This window comes from Protobothrops mucrosquamatus, unplaced genomic scaffold, assembly GCF_001527695.2.
Source record: "Protobothrops mucrosquamatus isolate PMUCROS unplaced genomic scaffold, P.Mucros_1.0 scaffold21, whole genome shotgun sequence".
Lineage (NCBI taxonomy): Eukaryota > Metazoa > Chordata > Lepidosauria > Squamata > Viperidae > Protobothrops > Protobothrops mucrosquamatus.
The window spans coordinates 349,200-355,033 of NW_015386406.1; positions in this window are offsets into that span (position 1 = coordinate 349,200).

The window sequence follows — 5,834 nt, forward strand, 5'->3', positions numbered from 1 at the left end:
GCTCCTGGGGAGGAAAGCTATGGCAAATCTAGACAGCATACTAAAAAGCAGAGACATCACCCTGCCAACAAAAGTGCGTATAGTCAAGGCCATGGTTTTCCCAGTTGCAATGTATGGATGTGAAAGTTGGACCATAAGAAAGGCTGAGCGACAAAGAATTGAGGCCTTTGAACTATGGTGCTGGAGAAGACTCCTGCGATCCCTTGGACTGCAAGGCGTTCAAACCGGTCAGTCCTAGAAGAGATCAACCCCGACTGCTCTTTAGAAGGCCAGATTCTGAAGTTGAAACTCAAATACTTTGGCCACCTAACGAGAAGGAAGGACTCACTGGAGAAGGGCCTAATGCTGGGAAAGATTGAGGGCAATAGAAGAAGGGGACGACAGAGAATGAGGTGGCTGGATGGAGTCACTGAAGCAGTAGGTGTGAACATAAATGGACTCCAGAAGATGGTAGAGGACAGGAAGACCTGGAGGAATGTTGTCCATGGGGTCGCGATGGGTCGGACACGACTTCGCAATTAACAACAATTAGGGCTGAAGGCTTTGTAAAATAAAACTCTTTTAATTATCTTCTAAGTACATATGGTCAGGGCATATTAGCTATTGGAGGTAAGGAGTTCCAAAGAATGGGGTTCACCATGAAGAAGGCGTGTTGTTTCATTTATGTTTCCTCAACTACAGATAAACTGATCTTTTAATAGGCTTTTTAAGATATTGTCACTGGATGGGCATAATCAGTTCAAAGGAGTCCAAACAAGTATACTCTCTTATTTAGAATGTATTTCTATAACTATACGGTATGTTTCTCTGAGATTGGAGAACCTTTATACAGATTGAGCCTCGAGTTACAGGTTTTTTTAAAAAATAAGTCTAATGTTTGAAGGAACTGTAAAGTGAAATACTCCATTTGTCATTCAGCCTAGCCTGTTTTGCAATACTAATTTTGTAACATGCCTGAAAGTTATTTTTGAAGATTTTGTCAGACAGAAAAATGCAAAATTCATCAGCTTTAGCAAGCTGAGCATTTGGTGCAGAAACATGCTACTGTATAGAGTTTCAACTGCTGGTTCAGGATGTGGGCTTGAATAAGAGAGGCTTACATGACCAATACAATAAAAGCAGGATCGACCTAATAAAGTACATAATATTTTTGTTAGTTAAGATACTTCATACAGAATAACTGCATTATTTCACATTTGTTTTAGCATTTATGAAAGAATCAGGATGCAAGTATGCATTCAATTGTCTCCATTCATTGATAGGAGAGGTGATATCTTTAATTACTCTCAATTGTTTCTTCTTTCTTTGATTCATTTTGGATACCTTCAAAGTTGAACTCATGGAGATGGGAACTAGTAAAATTTTAATTGCTGCCCAAAAGAAATTATGCCATTACACAAAAGGCTTGTTGTTTTTTTACTGTGGAAATCTGTTATTGTGATTGAAAATGACTGCAAGATCCTAGTTTCCAAAGTGTCGGCAAAGTGCCATAATTATGGAGAAAGGGATATACTGCTAGTAGATGCCCTTTGTTCATCTGGTCGTAGGAAATGAGATGGTCCTAGCTCCATAAGGATTCTCCAAGTCTAGGACAAAATACTTTATTCTAATCAATTTATGTCCATTGGCAGGTTCCCTATTTCCCACATGCCCACTCTCAAGCTTTGTAGTTTGGTTCCTCTGGAAAGACCATATTTATTTACATTGTTTATGTAGATTTTAGAAATGGGATAGAATTTTTATGTTTTATTCACTATTTCTATTTATTATATTAGCATAGTTTTGCTGTTGTGGCCAGAATAATTTCCTATAGATATCATGGCTCCTATACAATAGATTTATTTCTTCTATATTTAAAAACAAGAAAGTTCTACAAAATTAGTGTAAATAAATGAAGTGAAGTCTAAAACGACCATAACTTGTGGTATATTCAACAACAGATTTAATAACTTTTTAAAAAAGAGGCAGCGGGAGAGAAAACAACTTTGTGGTTAAGGCACCAGACTAGAAACCAGGAAACAGAGAGTTCTAGTCCCACCTTAGGCATGAAAGCTGTCTGGATGACCTTGTCAGTCCATAAGGTCAGACTCAGTTAACAAGTCTGTTGGTGAATTCTTGTCAAAACTAATGGATCAGCATTTGGATCTTGCAGCTGCAGGAAAAATGCTCGGAAGAAAAAAAAATAAAAGGTGAATTTTACCAAATTCCTCTGATTGTAAGCAGAAACAGCTCTCCTTGTCAGTAATTGATACAAAATGTGCCAGCTTTTACCCAATGAGCAAAATATCATTAACTTTCCAAAGATACAATACCAAAATAAATATTAAGGCTTTTTTCCGCAAGCTTCATATTTGAACTTATTGTTTTTGCTAAGCAAAGGCTCAGAATGACCAAAGACTTGCAACAGAAATCAAGGACAATAAAAAAAAAGTTTCAACAGACTAATAACAAGAAAAAAGTCAAGGAAACTATAGGTCCCCTAAATAGAGAAGATGGCAAGTAAGTAACAGGCAGTAGGGAGAAAGCAGAGCTGCTTAACTCATTCTTTGCATCAGTCTTCACACAAAAAGAAATTATAGCCCAACATACCAAAAAAACTACTTGCAAAGACAAACTAGAAACAAAAATTAAAATAAGCAAGAAAATGGTAAGAGAACACCTATCTGACCTTGATGAATATAAATCACCTGGACCTGACAGATTACATCCCAGACTTGTGAAGGAGCTGCCAGATGTTATCTCAGAACTATTGCACCATATCTTTCAAAAATGGGGAAATATATGAGAATTGGAAAAGGGCTGATGTGATTCCCATCTTCAAGAAAGGGGAGAAAAAACAGACCCAGGAAACTATAGACCAATCAATCTAACATTAATACCTGAGAAAATCCTGGAAAAAGATAATCAAAAAACAAATCTGCCACCAACTAGAAACAAAGTTTTTAGCACAGGTTTGTTAAAAACAGATCATGCCAAACCAATCTTATTTTATTCTTTGATAAAGTGACTAAATTAGTAGACCAGCAAAATGCTGTGGACATAATATACTTAGATTTCAGTAAGGCATTTGACAAAGTAGACCACAACCTGCTGCTTAGTAAGCTAGAAAAAGGTGGGATAGACAACATCATCACCAGATGGAACTGTAGCTGACTGACAAATCGTACTCAGCGAATAGTCCTCAATTTCATCCAAATGGAGAAAAGTAAGCAGTGGGGTACCACAAGGCTCCTTCTTAGGCCCAGTACTCTTTAATATCTTCATTAATGACTTAGATGAGGGAATAGGAGGGGAACTCATCAAATTTGCAGATGACACTAAAGTGGCAGGAATAGCAAATACCCCAGAAGACAAGCTCAGGTTCCAAAAAGATCTTGACAAGCTTGAACACAGGGCCCTATCCAACAAAATGAATTTTAATGTGAAGAAAAGCAACGTTTTACATTTAGGCAGGAAAAATCAAAGGTATAAATACAGATTAGGGGAGACCTGGCTCAAAAACAGTAACTGTGAGAGGGACCTTGGAGTCCTAGTGGATGCTCACTTGACTATAAGCCAGCAGTGTGCAGCAGCAGCCAAAAAAGCTAATAAAATCCTAGGTTATATAAACAGAGGCATAGAATCAAGATCACACGAAGTATTAGTACCGCTTTATAAAACCCTAGTAAGACAACATCTGGAATACTGCAACCAATTTTGGTCACCATACTACAAAAAAGATGTTGAGGCTTTGGAAAAAATTCAGAGAAGAGCAACTAAAATGATCAAAGGCTTGAAGACTAAAACATATGAATATGGGTGTAGGACCTGGGTTTGGCTAGTCTAAAGAAAAAAAGAAACAGAGGTGACATGATAGCAACATTCCAGTATTTGAAGGACTGCCACAAACTATTCTCCAAAGCACCAGAGGGCAGGACAAGAAACAATGGTTGGAAACAGATCAAAGAGAAAGGCAACCTGGAATTAAGGAGAAACTTCCCAACAGTGAGGACAATTAACCAGTGGAACAGCTTGCCTTCAGAAATCGTGGGTGCTCCACCGCTGGAGGTTTTTAAGAAGAGACTAGACAGTCACTTGTCTGAAATGGTATAGGTTCTCTTGCTTGAGTAGGAGGCTGGACTAGAAGACTTCCTGTTCTGTTTCAGGAAAAGAGGCATTGAGACGAAGCAACAAGTTCCACAGTTCTCCTTTATTGCAACACCAACAGAACAGGTTTTAAAATGGCGCGGCCCTCTTTTATAGCCCCCCTGCACAATACCTTGCTGGCCAATCATTGCAAAGGCTGGGAGCAGCCTTTCTTGTCCCGGGCATCCACATAGTCTTCCTGGGCCAATCGCTGCAGCCTGTGCCTGCTGGCCCAGAATACCTTGCTGGCCAATCATTGCAAAGGCTGGGAGCAGCCTTTCTTGTCCCGGGCATCCACATGGTCTGTCCGGGCCAAACGCTGCAGCCTGTGCCTGCTGGCCCAGGACATAACACCTCTCCCCCTTGGCTAAAATAATAAGGCACACTTATTATTTTAAATACTCCAACACTCCATTACATTGCTTACGTTGCATCTATATATACACAACACTACAGTCTTGTTACCGCCATGCTCCCCACTCCCCTTGAGCTGCATTACTTAACCCAGACTACAAGGCCTGCCCATGAACTGACAAGGACCGTACATAGTCTTGTAAGTATTTGGGAGGACCCCTGGCCCGCCCTGATCTTCTCATGGCCAGTGTGTGTGCCTGGCCTGCCAGCTCGCCTGCCAGGCTAGGCAGACCAGGACTTTGTTGCCCCAAAGACCCAGGGGACCCACCCAGCTGCTAACTGGCTGGATCTGCTAAATCCAAGCCAGGGTTCCTTGGGGGGGTGGAATTCCCCAAGTCCAGTGGTGGGGTGGAATTCCCCAAGTCCCCAATGGACTCCTCTTGGGAGCCCTTCCCTCGAGCCCTAGACCAGCAGCTGGAGTGGCCTGAGTGCCAGAGGCCGGAGCTGCCTCCATGGCGATCCCCCTTTCTGCGGACTCCCTGTTTGGAGCAATAGCTGAAGCCTGGTGATGTTGGAGAGACCGTGGTCCACAATCGTAATTGTGGTCCTCCTCCCCCCTGAGAGCAGAGCTAGGAGCGGAAGAGTTGCTGGGAAGCCTCCAGCGCAGTTGGTCAATATAACGTCGGATCACACGACCATCATCCAAGGCCACTTCATATGACAGCGGCCCAGAGACCTTGCATACCACTGCTGTGACCCAGAGATGTCCTGGTCCATAGTTCCTTGCCCAGACCGGATCTCCCACTTGTAGTCTCATAGGTGCCCGCGGCTGTGACACCTGTGAAGCCACCCGGTCTGGGTGCAATCTGTCCAGTTTCGTGATGAGGCGGCAACCCCAGTGAAGTTCAGCTGGGCTCTTTCCAGTAGCTGTGCAAGGTGTGGTGCGGTGGCAAAGAAGAAAGTCCGCTAACCTGTGATGCTACGTCCCATGCGTGATCCTCTTTAAGGCATCCTTGGTTGTGCGCACCATTCGTTCAGCCTGGCCGTTGGAAGCTGGATGGAACAGTGCAGATGTGGCATGCCAGATCATGTTGGACTGGAGGAACGCCTTGAGCTCAGACGATGTGAATTGGGGCCCGTTGTCGGAGACAAGGACATCTGGAAGTCCATGTGCAGCGAAGATCCCTCTCAGGACCTGGATGGTCCTAGCAGTGGTAGTGGAGGAGACAGGCATGACCTCTAGCTACTTGGAATGGCTGTCCACGAGAATTAAGAAGAATTGCCCCTGAAAGGGCCCAGCGTAGTCGATATGGACCATGGGGTATGAGTCTCCTCCCACCTATGAACTGGGGCCT